The following is an 18545-nucleotide window of genomic DNA, read 5'->3' as shown; positions in this document are numbered from 1 at the left end:
CTCTGATAGGAGTCAGCACTTAATAAAGAAAAAAGTTCCTCTCTATTTAGTGAGATTGTACTAAATAATGGTCTTTTTTATTATGGTGAAGCTTGCTCAGACCATGGCCTTAATTCAACAAGGTACTTAGGCATATAAGAACTTAAGTCAATGGACTACTCGCTTGCTTAAAGTTACATGTATTTAAGCATCTTGCTGAATTGGGACCCAAAACACCAATTAAGTTCTTAAAAAATTATGCATAGTGTAAAAATACCTGCTTATTTATGGCAAATGAATTTGCTTCCTGGCCGCACGAAGTTCTTGGTGAATGTGTCTTTGATAGAATAGCCAAAAGGAATGGCAAAGTTTGCCTTGCCTTGCTCCTGATTCAGTTATGTGGAGAGCACTGTGTGGCATCTCTACATGCCTCTTCCACATATCCTCCTCCAACTGTTTTAACAAAGCCTGGGCAGGGGCAGGACAGCTAGGGGAAAAGCTGAGTGTTCCAAGTTGACGCTACTGAGAGAGTCAAGGAAATGGAGCCAAGCACATCTGCCCCATCTCCTGAGCAGTTTCAGCTTATTGAAGAAAAATTGCAGGGAGGAAAAAGCCTCTAAACCAAAGGAATTGAAGCTGGTAGGAGCAGACATAGCACCAGGTTCTGCAGGAGGGACCACTGGATATTGATGATGCAATCAGGCTGTTTTCTACAATTTTCATTAGCTAGTCACTCCCCTATACTGTTTGCTCCAACCCTCTCTGACGCCGTTCCTCAGTCACTCTTCCTCCTCCTATGCCTTATCCCCATTCCTTCCATGGACCATCTCCATTCCCTTTTCTTTCCATTTAGCAAATGTCCTCTGAACTCCTCCCCTCCAAAATCATAAAATTAACATGACATTTGCAAAAGGTCACTGTCTGTATGTTCTATCCCTATTCCCCACCCTTTTTCTATCTTGTTTATGTGGACTGTAAGATGTTTGGGGGCAGGTACTGTCTATTATGCTGCATTATAGTGCCCAGCACACAAAGATTTAGTTCTTGTTTGCACTCTGGACACGACCATAATACAAATAATTACTAATAATTAAAACAAACAAGCCAGGATCTCTGTGTGTGTGTGGCATGGTGGTGGAGAAAGGGGGTTGGAATTGAGGTGTGAATCAGAAGATGAAGATTTGGAAAAGTTGGAAGACTTTTCTTTTTAAAGTAACTGATTTTGCCGCTAATACATAAATCCCAATGAGGTGCAGTACTTTACTGTAAGAATAGATGTGGAAGAATACTTCAGAAAAAAGAGTGTTAATATTTTTTCTTAGAATAGAAAAGCTTAAAATGAACTCATTATAGGCTTCTATATTGCACACAAACTGATGAAAGTTCTGTCACAGTTTTGCAAAAGTCCAGATTTCCAATGCACTTAGACAGCCACTACAGAGCAAAGCTCTGCAGAGACGTCAAACACCTAATCCCTCTGAAAACCTTTAAGAGTAATGTCTCTTTGCACTGTTTAATGCTGAGCATCAGTTTTCCTAGCCCCCTACTAAAGGTAAACCTTAACAATCAATTTATTAATGGAAAGTAATGTAACAAAATCAATTTAGAAAACGATCTTGTCTGTATCTAACCTGCAAAATTTCCAAAACTGTAATTTCCCTAGTGGGAAATCTAGTTCATTGGGAAAATATTACTATATATGTTGGCTACTCTTCCATGAATTATAGCCAAACTTTTGCATAACATTCTGGCATTTTACACAAATTAGAACCTGTAGCAATGGATCAAATATATGACATTAAAAACCAAAACAAAACATAAAAAACCAACCCCCGCAATGTTACTCCCTCATGCTATTAACCTTGCTCTATCCTTGTTGTTGATATGAATGGATGCAGTGCAGTATACAGTTAGTCCTGCAGAGGAGGTTATTTTTTCAACTAAATACAATGATTTTTTATTTTACAAATTTAAATGATAATCCTAAATGATGTACAGAATTGCTATCTTCCCATAAATACTGGTCTCAATATAAACTTTGAAAGCCACTAGTTCTCTTGCTAAGCATTTCTCCTTATTTCAGAAATGGCTTTACTTTGCAAAAAAGGAATGTGGAGTTCACTTGGAGAAAACATGTGTCTTGGGGGCATTTTATAACTTGCCTTTCTTACTGGAAGTGCTTATACTATATTGAGAAATGGATATACATAGGGTGGTTACAAGCAGTTCACTTTGTTGTAATTTCTAAAATGGAGCTTCCCGTGTTCCAGATAACAATTGATTTTTTAAAAATAGTATTCCTTTACCTATACAACTTGTTTTATATTGGCTCCTCCCTCCTCCACAGATGCTTAATTACCTTTTGCCATAGTACACAGAATTAAATTATACAGTTGCTAGATATGTGGTTTCCAGTATCCATTAATGTCTGCAGGGGGAAAAAAAGATATTGAACTTATGTGCTTTTCACTGCAGACACAGTAACTGAAAGATAATCATTCCCAGTGGTAAAAATTCAGGTCTCACTTTCAATAAATGACTATTTATACGCATATATATATATATATATATGTGTGTTAAAACAATGTTGAGGGTTTGGCTTTATCCATTGAAGTTAGGAAACTGAAACTTATGACTTAAAGTTTATCTGTATGAATGTCCTGTTGTGCCTAAGTATTGCATATCACACAATACTGTACTGTGTGAAACAGATTCAGTTTTCTTCTGAAGCCCCCTGAGAGAGAATTAAAAACCTCAATGACTAGACATCATAACCAAAATTCAAACGAAAATTTTAAACCTTCACTCTGATTCTTCTAGCATGTGTGGGTTTAAGATGCTATAGAAACTCATTAATAAAATGGGCTGCATTTTATAATCCCCATGCATGCAAATCTCCTATGGATTCCAACTGGAATTATTCATACAAAATTATCATATGATTGATCCTTTACAGCTGTATTCCCCCTATGTTAGGTACTCATTACTCTCACTAACATCAGTTGGAGTTAACCTTGCATATGGAGGTAAAATGATAGTTTAGGGTCCAGTTTTTCCAGCCAAGTATGTGACACAAATCTGGCTAATATATAAATAAGCCATTTAATTCTTGAAAGTTTACTCAGTTCTTACTTTTTGGTAGAAGATAGGGCCATGAAAGAGTGCAAATTATAATAAACAAAATGGTTCTGATTAAGAGTTTACTTTTGTTCTCTGCTCTAATTATATGGATTGGAGGGAAAGAAGAAGGAATAGGGAGTATGTCCTCCTCCACTGTACCCCATGTAGCCAGCAGTACAGTATCCCCCGCTTCCGTCATATACAGAAAGGCATTTGGAAATTAATTCTGGATGCTCACACACACGAGGTCCTCAGGAAGGAATGGTCCTAGGAAGTATGTCTTTTCTTCCTAGACCAGATAGCTAGATCATTTGCCACCCACAGCAAACTATATTTAGGGTCGGGAAGGAATTTTTCCCTTGGTCTGATTGGCAGAGGCTCTGGGGTTTTTTGCCTTCCTCTGCAGTACGGGGCATGGGTCACTTGCAGGTTTAAATGAGTGTAAATACTGGATTCTCTGTAATTGAAGTCTTTAAATCATGATTAGAGGACTTCAGTAACTCAGCCAGAGGTTACAGGTCTATTACAGGAGTGGGTGGGTGAGTGAGGTTCTGCGGCCTGCAATGAGAAGGAGGTCAGACTAGATACTCATGATGGTCCTTTCTAGCCTTAAAATCTATGAGCTCTAGGTGGTAGGTGGGGAGTGGGCATGTAGCTGTTGATCAGAATGCAAAATGTTCCCCAAGGATTGGAGCCTTGGTATACCCTATGAATCTTTATGTGACCTGCAGTTCTTTGACAGAACTGCACCTCTGCTCCCCAGGGCAGTATTTATCCTTAAATGATCCAACTGCTCTTGCACTGCCATCTGATCTGTAACTTGAAGATGATATTTCATTTTGGATATATGTTAACAGCATTGGTTAGATTTGTTTACACTGTATCTATTTGCTTTAAAATGTCCCCTGCTTAGAACTATGAACTAATCCAGAGAGGGTAATGGAATCCTCTCAAACTACAAACAAGTAAAGAATGTACATGTGTCATTAGAGAAATTCTCCTCAGTGTAAAAGGATCATGCCAGGCCCAAATGGCAGTAGAGCCTCCTGAATTTCTTCCCTTTCAGTAAGCAACTTTTGAGGAAAAGGGAGAAATTTTATTTCAAAACATCATAAACAACATACACAGGTATCTTAGAAATACATGCAATTATAATAAGTTGTGGAGGTGCAATACAAAATACTAGCATTGCCCCTACCACAGAAGCATATTTCTTTGTGACTACTTAATTCCTACAAATCCTCCTCACTGAAAGTCTGACCATTTATAAGAGATTTTTCTCAGCATAGTTTTCCGGGGCCTGGCCCTTTAAATTTGACAGAGGCAAACAGCAGGAGCCGTAAGGTGGCCGTTTTGTAACTGAGAATTGCAGCTGCTTACTGTATCTCCCTCTCTTCTAGCTGGTTAACATTCTAAACACCTGATATTTTTTTCCTTTTGTTGAGGAAGATAGCACATTCTCATAAGCTATTGCTGTCATATTGCACTGTGGGGAGCAACAGGAACTGTTCCTATGAATTTAAACATTCTTACCATAAGGAGCTTTCTTACAATACATTTGCAATTATATAGTGCCTGGCCAAAGAGTACTGGCTTGATCCTACTCAACTCAGACTTTGTTCATTGTACAAAAAAGTGCAAGGCAAATATAAAAAAAGAATAAATACAATGATATAACTGTTGTGAGACTATCCGTGGAAGTTTGTAAATCATGTTGACACCCTCAAAAGAACAATGTTCTGTAAGTGCTAAGTGTTAATTGTTAATATATGGGAACAAATAATGTAGCCCTTCTCATGCCAAAACTCAGTCATTGAGGGATTTGTGAGTAAGGACTGTAAATATTTTTCCTGTTTAACATAGTTGTGGATATTTTTCATTATCCGTATAAATCTTGAATCTTTTTTGAATCCTACTAAGTAATTAGCCTCTTTGTTATCTTGTGGTGGTGATTTCCACAGATTAAAGGTATTACTATCAAAAATTCATACTATTTTAGCAGTACACATTTGAGACTTTGTTCCCATGACTTTTTAAGGACTTTACTTCACTTTGTGATCCCACCACACTTACGTGCTCTGTTCAGATTGTTCCATTTAAGTATTGTCATATATTTAGGGTGAGGTCAGTGGGCCTTTGGGAATTGTAGTGTCTCCCTAAGGAACCTGGACCTGGGCAGTGCAGGATGGTATGGTAGAACACTCAACCGCAGTGTGCCCATCCTGTTCTCCAGATTGGAACAAATAAATCTGTTAGTCTTTAAGGTGCTACCGGACTCCTTGTTGTTTTTGTGGATACAGACTAACATGGCTACCCATTGACACTTGACATCATGTACTGTGTATTTTTTTCTGATTATACAGTGTGTGTTTATTATGCATATAGTAGCACTACATCAAGATGAATACATGTTGATGAAGGTTGTGTGTGTACACATTAAGTGAAAACCATTTGAAAATCTCTACAGTGGTACTGCATCCTTAGCATGAAACACCAAAGCAGAGCTATCCCTTCTGAACCAAATCTCAAACACAAGGATACAGATTTACATTCAGTCATGCTGCAAACCCTTCAAATGAAAACAAAGTTTATGACTTAAATCTCCCCAGACTACTAGAGGCAGCTTTTTGGTAATATTTCTGACACCAGTTCTATTGTTTTTGGGGTTTTTTTCTTATAATGCACTGACCTAGATCTGTTGGTATAATTTTTCAGCTTCTAATACTGATAATATTGCTTTTAGACAGTGGTTTCAGGGCCCTTTTGAGATGAATTCTTCAAAGCTGTGGCTTAATCCATTCTTTATTAGCTTCTGTAAAGTGATTATTTCTTCAGGGCTGGATGGAAGTACTTAAAGGAAATGAGCATTCTGTTAGCAAACATTGCTGCTCCACTTCCAAAGTATTTGCTGGAATTTTAGCATTTTAGGGTTGAGTGATGAGGATATAAAACAAAAGAAGAAGCCAATAGAAAAGTTTCTTATGCTGACCATGTTGACTCTCTGGTATTTTTTCACCAAAGCCCCAGTGTGACAGGTGTTCAGAGACTGATGGTCTGTGACAGGCGTTCTTGAGGTCACTGGAGCTGATACTGCTGTTGAGATGTCAACTTTTTTAGTTCAAAATGAAAAATAGCCATGTGTGTGGGGGGGGGTTTATTTCAATCCCATTGCCCAGACAGAGTGGTGCTATGGGAAAGGAAGTCACATCACAATGCAGTTTATCTTTGCAATATCTGATGCATTGCTTACAAGCAATGATATAAATCCGGTTTATAAGCATATAAATCAGACTGTAATTAGAAGATGTAATATAAGGCTATCTCCTCAGCTGATATACACTGGCATAGCTCCATTAACGCCACAGGAGCTATGCTGATTTACTTCAATCAAGGATCTAGTCTATATCGATGGTTATTTAAGGCATAGTTACAGAAAATGAGTAACACCTGCTAGCATGTTGGCTGATCAGGTAACCTAATTACCTTTATGATGATTTTCAGGCATTCACTCACTTTAAAGTGATATGAAGCTGTACGGTGACAGTAGGAGCTCCAGGAGGCATTTTGCTTTCAGGGCTTGCAGTATTTACTCTTCTCTGTAACACTCCAGTGTGTAATGGAAGATGAGTCCCTGGCCAGTCTCCTCTCTGCCCCTGTTTGGATTATTGCAATCACTAATGGTACTAGACTATGCCGTCTTTGTGATAAAGTGAGCATAGGGACTGTGATTGTGGCTGACCTCTGGATTTGAGAGAAATGCAAGATGGCTTCTTGTATCACCCTACCCCCACCTCATTGTGTATCCATGTAGTGGCCAGGCACAATATCTGGCCAATAGTATTTGTAAAACCCTAAGATCACTGCCAATCTGACCTGGGGGAAAATTCCTTCCTGACCCCACCTACGGTGATCGATTTATTAGTATCAGTGGTGAAAGGGTCATACCCTGATTTTAACACAGTTTTATAACACAGCCTTTGTTTCTCTCCTGGAGAAAAGAGAAATAATCCCCTTTAGTGTACTGTTCATGTAAGAGTCCAATGGGGTATGTGCTCTGACTTACTGAGAAATGCTGACTGTAAGGAGTTGAAAAGCAGAAAATCACCAAAGGGTACAGAGACTTACAAAACTGTATTGAAGCTAGACAGACTTTTGATCCATATATCAAAGTGCTTATGGTTCCTATTTCAAGGTGAAAATAATAATAAATAGAAAGGACAGTTAATCGGGATCGTAAGCATTTTTTAAAATGATCTATATTCATTTTTTAAAGGAAAAGTCAGTGTAAAGCAACTGACTCTTGCAAACTCTTATTAATGAATCCTTCCAGCCTGCTGTACTTCACATGTGTAAGGAAGAGCCACACACACAGCCAAGACATTCATTTTAAAAAGAGAAAATACGAGGGGCCACAGGACTGTATTTAGAGATGCTTGAGAAACCATCTTTTTAAAAATGGACACAAATAGTGTTTCTTAAGGAACAGCTAGTTTTGCAGTGCTGCAAGGAAATTTTGACTTTGGATGAGATATCAGAACTCTATATGCTGACTATAGAGGCTACAACTCATCAGTGGTCAACATTTTCAGTTTCATGAGGGAGGAAGCCACTGCCTTAGTTGTTCAAAGAAGCTGTTGCTGGGATACAGAAATGGCAATCTAGCTGGATGGCTGTGCTCCCTCTATATTTGAGGCTACACATGATAAAGTAATACTTTGTGCTCATATATTGTACAAGGCTGTCTCTGCAGTAGTTTCCTTAAAACTCAGTTTGGGGAAGTGGTTACTACTGGAATATTTAATTTTATGTACACTATAGAAAGTACAGGGGTGACCTGGTGATTACAAAAGGGGACTGGTAGTTGGACAAAGAGTGCTATTCCCAACTCTGGCAGTGATATTTTATGTTCACTTGGGAAATTCCTTTTAGTGCTATTTGCCTAATTTTCCTATTTGTTGTGCCATCCTACAACCTTAAAATATCAGCAGTCTTCCAGGATGAATTCTACTCAATATCACTGAATTCCTGTTTGTTGAAAAAAGAAAAAAGGAAAACAAGAAAAGAAGAAGAAGGTATACTTCTCCTGAAGGACAGGTTGAATTTTAAGTCTCTAAAATGGCTGTATTCATATTTACCTGCCTCCTAAGCAAACTGTAACACATTCATTAATTAGGAATCACCTGTGACTGTAAGATAGCATTAGGAATGGTCTAGAGCTGCTAAAGGGAAAATGGGGAGCTCCCAGAGGCAGCAGTCCTACATCTACACATACTCCTCGAGTGCAGTTGATCTCCATGTTTGCCTGGCAAGGGATTCATGAGTTGAGGGGATGGAGCCCTCATCTCCTCAATTCTACTTTTGGGTGCATTCAATATGGGTTGGAGAATGGGGTGAGTAGGCTTCCTTGTGCACTCTCCCTATCTGCATGTCAGTTTACAGCCAGCCACCATCTGCCTCTAATATTTGTAGGGTACTTTGAGATCTACATATGAAACAAAGATATTGTTGCATATGTGAAAGTTATTATTTAGTAGCATCATCTCTAATTTATTATTTTGTAAATATTAGTTTTTTTCTGGAGAACGGAAGAATATTTTAAATGTGTATTTTGGTAAGAAGATCTGAACTGGATGTTTAAGACTTTATTGAAAATCAATGGTGATTACTACAAGTTGAAACAAGCAGTGTTATGCCAACTATTGCTGAGGCAGTCTAGTTTTGCCTGAGACAGTAGTTGTAAAGCAAAACAAAGGACCTAATGAATCATGAACATCAGTGTGACAGAACAGACCCCTGCGTTCCCACCTGTTACACTATTGTAATAATGTAACCAAGTTATGCCTTGTGAGGTATCATTGAAAACTCATAATTTGCTCATCAATAGTATCATGGCAAAATGTATACAGCAGCGTTATATGTGAAGTTATAAACTAAGTATGTTTTCCAGATAAGTGTGGGGAGTGGCCAAACCAGTTCCTCAGAGACAAAGGTCAGGCTGATGTCTCAACCAGGTGTAAACAAGGCTGATGGGCCATTGGCCATTCTTTGGCAGGAAAGGAGACAGGGCAAAAATCTACATTTTAGCATGTAAGAGAATGTAAAAAAAACAGCAAGGAGTTTCCTTTCACACAGACTGCCTGTCACTTTTGTCTGAGCTGGAAATGTTTTTTCAAGAGGGAACTGAAACTATAAAAAGAATGGGAAAACACCCAAAGGACTCCTCTTTCTCTCCCTGCCTATCAATTCTCTGCACCCGAAAAGACAAAGGAAGCAGCAGTGGACGCTGGGGTAGGGATCCTGATCTAAAGAGTTTGGTGAGTAAGACTGCTAAAAGCATGTGGTGAGAAAATTTTGCTTTGAATCTAATATAGTATGTTAAGTTAGGCACCAGTAAGTGTTTTATCTTTATTTTTCTTGTAAACATTTCTGACTTGTGTGCCTCATTACTTCTACTCACTTAAAATCTATCTCTTGTTCAATTTCAAGTGTCTGGGTAACTCCATTTGAGGTAACTGTTTTTGTGCATATTATTCTCTTAGAGGAATAACGGATTTGATATATTTGTACTGTTCAGGAGAGGACTGGGCAGTACAGGACATACCTTTCTGGGGGAAAAATACGGGGCTGGGAGTGTGTTGGGATAACCCTGTGGTAATCTTTGAGGCTGGTAAGAGCCATGGTGTGACTGTCTGGTTGCAGCACACACAGACATAGCTGGGAGTGACTTACATGCTGAAGGCTCTTTGTGAGCAGTCCAAGTTGGAGATTTGTAAAGGGCACTCCAGGTTGCAGGGCAGGGGTGACACAGCTACTCATTGATCTAGATTGTACCCTGGTATGTCACAAACAGGTAAGAGCAGAGCCCAGGCTAATTGAGACAAGTACTTTAACAAAACCAGTTGGATTTTAAAGTATACCACTTCCACCCCAAATTCTAAACTTTATTGTTTGTGGACTGTACTTTCTTGTTAATGAGAGTGAATTGAATTTTTGTAGCTATCAGTGCCCCTTGAGATGTTTGGGAAATTCTTACATTGACAAAGCTTGTCCTTTGGAAAAAGTACTCTATGTAACAGAGAAAAGGGTTAGATTGGCATCTTGTCCAGTCTCGATTTGTAAATTAGTAGTGGTAGTACATATATCCTGTAACATACTTTCACCTTCACCAAGATTCATTTCCCCCCTTCAGTTGTTCTGCACACTCAGATTCATTTTGACTGGTGCTATCATCCTGAACCTGATTTTCTAAACAATACTGTGAATGTATGTTGAAAATATAGCACCTTGATTTTGGAAGTACTCCTCTATCAGACACATCTTGCTGAGGTACCTAATATGAGTTTGAAATAAATTTGGCATTGCAGGTCAGAGCATAACAAAGTTTTGCAAAACTATTAGCCTTCCTTTTTACTCATGAAATCTTGGGAGCTCATGCTTGATACAAATGGTTCACAATTTTGATGAACAAGTTCTCCAAAGCTCACAAATTGACGACTATTGTTTAACCCGCATGCTTGATCTAGCTTGTCAGATTGAATATCTAGGAACATTATGTTGTTACAGAGTGAGCTCTAAACAAGAAAGAAAAAGTTGTGTCACTAAGCCAGCAGAGTGTTGCAACAGCATAAAACAAGGAATTGTTTAATGAAGATATATTTAAACAAATATAAGAGGGGTTCTAAGACAGAGACTATGACAATGGGTATAAAAACAGCAGAAAAACTTGTGCAAATTCAGAATGCAACATGGAGCAGAATTGAGTCTTATTCTCAAAATTGAATCCCTGTCTCCTTATGTATTATAAATACTTTTGCTAAGCTATTTGAACTTAATATAAGAAATAATCATGAAAATCGTGTCAAATTTCCAGGTATTAACAGTAAAATTTCTGGTGAATTACATGGTACCAAAAATCTGTGTAACTCAGCACAGGAAAATATGTTCATCTACTTTGTTCTTCTGCCTTTTTTTTATTGCATACAAATAAATTGAGAAATCTTGTGGTTTCTGGTGGAGATTCCCTAAATGTTTCATATGCCTTCCAAAAACAGGATGAAGCTCAGCTACAAACAAGGAAGAAAATTAGTGAAAGCCTCCTCATCATTTTATTAATAGGATTAAAAATATTCTTCATTTTCATTTACCCTGGGGATAAACCAAATAGAAAACTACTTTTGAATCCAATTTAAGTTTTCCAAAGCAAACACAACCTGGGAAACAATGTAGTCTATAGAGAATAGGGCATAATGCTGGATTTTCACTGATACTTTTTCCACTCAGCTTCTTCGGAATACCTTGTTCAGTTCTCGGGGATCCAAAAAAATGTATCTTGAATAGTAGTTGTCTTACATCATCTTCCTGAAGTAAGTCTGAGAAATAGTTTGGTAGGGGCTGGTTAGTCACTGTGTTCTAAATGTGTAAAATTTTTCTCTGGATCTGCTCACTATGGAATTCAGCTTTGCTAATTATTTGTCAGTGGAGTGTGCTTCAGACATCAATGTGCCTTTTCATTGTCCCATGATATCCTTTCTAAAACCTTCCATAAAGGAAGGTCTCTCCAAGAGGAAGTGGAGCTTACTCCACGAAGCATCCATTCAGAAGAAATCAACTTAAATGCCAGTTCTGCAAACACTTCCATTTTATTGGAGTCCGTGGACAAATCACATGAATATCATTACTCAGGTACATAGGGAGTCATGGGTTATAGATATTTCTGCATCATTGAACTGTTTCTTTTGTGGCACTTTCATTCCTATGGAAAAATCTAAGACCAAATGCACTCTGCCTTTGTACTGCTTCTGCAACATAAAGAAGACATACAATTAGCTTACTCAGGCAATTGTTACGTTTGTGGCTCCTAGGTTTGCATTGTTGGAGTAGTGCAAAACAGCCTAATGTTTTGGTGCTTGGGGCTGTTATTTTATACCTCTCATTTATTTAGTGCTCAACAGATTGAAAAACAATTAATATTGTTAATATTATATGTTTAGTACTTTGATTATTTTTTTCCATCCAGCTGTGAAATTCAGCAAAACAACATGTCAAATACATTATTTATGGAAAAATGGTAGCATTGTAGAGTTGATCAAATACAGTTCAAACCACCTCTTTTAAAAAACAAATTAGTGTTTCTTTAAAATGTTGTAATATACAGATGTGACTATTAGATACAAATGAATACACACATAAATATGATTGAGATTGTCTATAACCTTCACAAGACCACATTTAACTTCCCTAATTTCAGTGCTCACAATATCATTGTCATCACATGCTGGTTTTATGAGAACCATTCACATATGCTTTTTTAAATAGCAACCCAGTAAAGGAAAGATCTACCTATATATCTCACAGTGGCTCACTGTACTGAACTTCCAGAAATTGTTCAGATAATTTCACTGACCTGTTTTTAATGTAATGGAGCCCTTTCAGTTTGTGGATACCCTACAGTTAGAATTATTTTCAGATCCCATTCAATAGCTCTGTATGTTCAATGTCAACAGTATAAAATGAGTTCCACTGAGGTGAGCAGCCTAAAAGCTGTAAACACAGGTATATAAGCTTCTTTACAAAAGCTCTTTTAAATGTACAGCTGGTTTACGAAGGAGCTAACAATTTAAACCTGACCAGTTTCATGTGCCAGTTAAAAATAGTGCTTATAATAATCAGCTTGGTTCCTGTGACATGTAAAATAGTGGAAACCACAGGGAAGGGAATGTTAGAAAAGAAGTTAGAATCATTTAAATAATAGGAAGAACATGCATAACTAACCTTCCTGATGTTTGGACAACAGTGATAATGGCAGGTCATATCATGTAATGTATTTGAATTGTCAGAAAGTCATTAATAAAGTTCCATATGGTGGGATCCTGCATAATTTGCTGATTAAACCTCAGGGGCCCAGAACAGTTCACAGGGATGGATGAAGACCTGGTTCTGAAGAACAAAAATTTGAGCAGTACTTGTTAGTAAGTGCTGCTACAGGAATAGTGTTGGTGATTGATTAGGTAGCTCTCTTTCATCTGTGTAAACTGAATCACTAACAGCAAAATAGTGTTTGGTAGGGGCACTTCGCTGCCTGTGCTGGATGAGATGTCAAAATCTATGCCAGTGGTGGTCACAAAATATCCGGTGGTAATTATCATCAGAGTAATGGTGTTAAGCTTGCTGCTGAACTGAATTTCAATTTGGGTACCTTTATTCTGCCTACTAAAATCCCCTTCCCTTCCATTTGCAATTAAACTGCTCCTGGCTCTGCTCTTAGCGTGTAAACTACCAGCTTTCACCCCAGAGGTGGCTTGTGACACATGTGTAGGTGCTTTTAAATAATTATTAATCCTCTCTCTGGATTTGCCACTGGCAGGGTGTTTCTGTACAATATATGGGGATGTATATTTCATCCTAGGGGGCTGTTGGATAGTGGAGCCTACGCGCTTAGGGCAGGAAGGAGGAGACTCTTTTTAACAGTCACCTAACAGTTTCCATTTAAGGGTTATTAAGATACAATGTCAGAGCCATGAAGGCTAATGGCTCTAGTCCCTTATCCTGAGCAGCACAGAAACCAATTTGACCAGGCGGGTCAGGGCCCAGTTGTATTAATTTAGATGGAATATTTATGCTAAAGGTGTGAAGCTACCTCAGTCATTGCCTAACATTAAACAGTGTTAAACAAGGTCCAGGGCTTGGTATACAGAGAACTCAGCCTGCTTAGCAAACACACCATTAAAAATCCTTTTAGCCTTTTATTAAAGATACAGAAAAGAAGGATAAACAGTTAAAGCATTTGAAATGTCAAGTATTAAATAAGACTTTCATTTTAACAACATCTCCCCCCTCCTGCGTGTGGCAGTGCGGCTCCAGTCCCCCTGTGCGGTGGCTCTGGCTCAAGCTGGGGCCACGCCACCCACCCTCCCAGCACTCTGGATCTAGGTGGGGCTAGCCTGGGGCAGGGCCAGTGGCCGCAGGGGGGGCTCTCTGGACTTCAGCGGGGTGGGGTACATGGAAGGGGGGGCCTCTGGCGGAAGGGCCGGGTCTGGGGGCTAGCCTCCCCCAGGCTGCAGTTCACACACTGCCCATTGTCAGAGCCCATATGTGGGCAGTCTGGACACGTGGTCAAAAGCCAGAGTAGAGTCAGAGTCATGGTCGGGAGTCATCCAAGGGTCAAACGAGAGTCAGAGTCTGGGCTAGAAGCCATGCCAAGGGTAAAACTGCAGTCAGAGCCAGGAGTCAAAGCTGGAGTCAATAACTGGGATCAGAAACAAGGAGCAAGGAGAGGTAATAGTCACAAGGAGTGGGAAGGAGTAAGGAATTTAATTTTAGGGGTCTGGCCAGCAGCAGGCCTAGCAACTAGTTGCTCAGTCAAGGGGTGTGGCAGGAGCAGGGAGCTCTATGCAAGGTTGTAACCAATCAGCAATTGTTGAATCAGCAGGTATAGCCTCTGTTTGCAGGACATCACCTGCAGTTTCCCTGTCTGCACTGGGGTGCAAAGAGCAAGGCTCCCACTTGGCTACCCCACAGGTATGGGTTGGAGACTGCAGTGCCTGACAACACCACTCGGAATCAGGATAATGAAAGTCTGGCATCCCAGGAGTCAGTGGGGGTGGCAGGCAAGGTGTTGAAGTTTGCTCCGGTAGCCTGTCTGTTCTTCTTTTTTTCTTTCCTCACTTTCCCCACAAAAAGGACCCCAAAAGGGAGTGATGAATAGAGTAGCCTATCCCCTCATATTATGTTCACCAATTAAGCCTAATATCTGACATCCTAATTTTGGTTCATTAACTTGTAGTTCAACATCTCTTGTTTTTAACAAGCATAATTTCAACACAGTTCTTGAATCAGATCAACTTGGGCTTTTTTTGTTTAGACTAATTCAATTTTTCTGTCTCCCTTTTGCACTGTTTCCCATTAACATTTGTTGTTATAAATTATTATAAGATTTTATGAACTGTTACATACTTTTTACTGCTGAGCTCACTATTCTGGTAAATGTGTGAGCTCAATTGTCTCAACAGCCTACATAATCTTGTGAAAGAACCCAGGAGGATAATGGTGGGAGGGTGTGGGTGGATGATATAAGAACACAGACTATCTCAAGAAAGGTTAGAGAAAACAAGACTGGAAATCCCACAAAGTCACAGGAATCTGGCAGGGCATCTGAAGAACATAAATCTGTCTAGGTGGCCATCATGGGATTGATAATACCTTAGGCTAGACATACATGCAGGTTGGTGGTTGTTTTTAAATTGTTTTTCTCAAATATTTTGTTCTAACAACTAGGTCAAACTATTTTGTGTTAAGAAGCTTGTTGGTCAATATCACTGGTCACAGGTTCCCAAAGGGAGAAAAGGCAGTGCTTGAAACTCAATCAGATAATTAGTTAGTATGCTCAGGGTAGTGTACATAGGTCCCAGTCCAAGAGTAGAAGAACTGCAAGATTCCAGACTGAGACAGGTATGCGTAAGAAGCCCAAACCTGGATGCTCTCAGAGAGACCAGAAAGAGAACAGATGCTCAACTAACCCCATAGCTGTGACATGGCTGCCTGTCCATGGTGGAAGAAATGATTTCTGTATGTAGGTTATATGTCAATTTATGTTTATAGGGACTGGTGATCTTTCCTCTTATGCCAGCTTTACCCTGGAATCACTCCACTGACGTTATTGCAATTAATTCTGAATTACACCAATGTAACTAAGAGAGATTCTGGCCCATTAGGACTCATGGGATTTTCTGTGATGAAAAGTCCTATATACATAAAGTGGTGGTGTTGTTTATTATTCATAATGACCCATGTCAGAGGTAGACATACAAAAGGATATAAATCACTTTCCTATAGAGTAAATCCAAATTGGGATGCATCACTTGATGTACCCCATCACTTGAGGGAAGTTGGAATTTGAACTCTGAAAATCATTGAAGAGCCTGGCAAAGGAACAAAGATGAAGTAGATTCCACCGAGAACATCCATACTATAAGCAAATTGCAGCATTTGTTGTGACTTGGGCCATGTCTACACTACCACTCATGCTGGCAAAACTTATGTCACTCAGGAGCGTGAAAAAACACCTCCCTGAGCGATATGAGTTTCTCCAGCATAAGTGATAATGTGCACAGTGCTATGTCGGTCAGAGAGTTCTCCTTTCAATATAACTACCGCCACTTGTCGAAGGGGGAATTCTCTCCCATCGGCATAGAGCGATTACACTATTTCATGGTTACACTATTACACGGTTACATTCACTAGTGTAGACATGCCCTAACTTAACTATCTATTACACGGTTAGACTATTACACAGTTACACTTGTTAGTGTAAACATAGCCTAACTTAACTGTCCTCAGGCAGTGGTACTCCATGTGCTGAAAACAGTGACAAATTACAAAAGTGTAATTCACTCATAGTTACCTATTCATTTGTTAAAATGTACAATTCAACCACCACTGCATCACAGATGTTATAAACATATAGTTTACAGTTTCCTTGTTGATATACAATCTGTATTCCACATATTCTTCTTCTTGCCTTTCAGTGTTGGAATTGGTTCTTCATATATCCTTTGAAAACATGATTAACTTGTGTATATATATAATAAAAAGAGACAGTGCCACAAAACTCATATACAAGGGAAATGACACTGGAAGGGGGTTGGCATTGTTTATTATTTCCAGTTACTTGCATCAAGAACACAAACTTTGCATTAAAAAGCTACCAGCAACACTTGTGCCACATTTCATGAATGCATGATATGTCATATCCTTGCTTGGATAATGCACAGGAGCCCTCTAGATGCATAGTTAATTGGGAGTTCTGTGCTTACATGAGATTTACAGCCAGCTCTGAAATCTACATGTAAAAATCTAATTTTCAGGGACAAGAGGTGGATTTGTTAACACCTCTGGAGGACTGTGTGTCTTTAAAACTGTGAATGAATTACACTCACTTACATAGGCTTTTTCATCTAAAGAGTTGATAAAATTCTAATATGTGATAACAGTTGGTCACAAAATGTGTCCCTGTTTATTGGAAAGCTTTGAAATTCAAAAATGTTGATCCTCTCTAACAGCATTTTTACTTTAATAGTTTGCACTTCCTTAGCAGCTTTTGTCAAAGTGCTTTACAAACATTAATATATTTAACCTCACCACACTCATGTAAGGTAGGTCATCACCATTTAATCATAAAAAAGTTATTTGTCCAAGGTAACAGGATAAATCTGCAGCAAAACCTGGGACACAACCTGACTATAGTTTTATGATTTTACCATGCTTTGCAAATCTCAGACTATATCTGGGTTTATGTTATGTTCCAAAAAGCAATGGGTTTTTCGCATCCATCCTGGAATTGTCCCATATTTGGAAATAAGTATTGATTGAACCACTGACCCAAAATTGGCAGAAGTACAAATAAAGAAACTCTCAGACACATATATTTCTGCACACACACATATTTTCCAAAACAAACTGATTATCACAATGTGAATAATAGGTTGTTCTGCCTTTATACTATGTAGATATGCCATTTGTTCTAGCAATTTCATTGTTTTGTTACTGTTGTTCAATCCCTTATGGAGCTGGTTGAATATTTAGCTGTCTGTCTGAAGAATAAGAATGTCCTCCATCCCACAGCCTCAGAAATGGGGAGGCTGAGGTTGGCTCAGCAGGAGAAAGATACCTCTGTCCCCTTTAAGGATTGTACCCTCTCCTCCCCTCCCTTGTGGTCTTGAAGATGGGAGGAGGCGGGCTGATTGGTTGGACACAGCATAAGACTATTGGTTCCTGCATGCCCAAAAGGGAGGGTTTATCTTGCCTGGCAGCACCAGTTTGCACCAAGAAGTAAAGCTGAGTAGAGGCAGATGCAGCAAGGTGACCAGCAGGGGGGTCCAGTAAGGATGGGCTAGAAATCATCTCCAGAGAGGCAGTCAGGGTAGCAGGTGGGCATGTGCAGCCGGTGACGTTCCAATAAAGTCTCTTGGTCAGGAGTTTGGACAAATGCACAAATAGTGGGTATTGGAGGGATTCCCCTTTTCTCGAGATTTTTCTAGAGCTAGCTGCAGCCTATAGTGCAGGCTCCAGGTGCTGCCATTTCTGCAGCTGGATTGCCAGGCTAGGATGGAATTATGGATTTCCTGGGTCCTATTACACAGACATTATGGAGGAGTTGTTGTTGTTATTATAAAGCACCTTAAAGTCACATCGCAATGAATATGAGCACAACACTCGGGAATCATTAGCCAACAATCTTCCTCTGTGTTTCACTGTCCTCATTCAGCCTTGAGAAGCACAGCATGCTACACCCTGTCCAGTCAGCTGAATCATCAAATCACACTCACAATGGGCTTCTGCTGCCTCTTTAAGGGGTTGTCAATGCAAATGCCCCTTTGGTGGAATCTGGGTGTAGGCCTATGAGGGCAAGATTAGGGTAGTAGCAGCAGCCAACAGAGTATGGGTCTTCC

This window comes from Dermochelys coriacea, chromosome 9, assembly GCF_009764565.3.
Source record: "Dermochelys coriacea isolate rDerCor1 chromosome 9, rDerCor1.pri.v4, whole genome shotgun sequence".
NCBI classification, from domain to species: Eukaryota; Metazoa; Chordata; order Testudines; family Dermochelyidae; genus Dermochelys; species Dermochelys coriacea.
Note: the sequence above shows the minus strand (reverse complement) of the source record.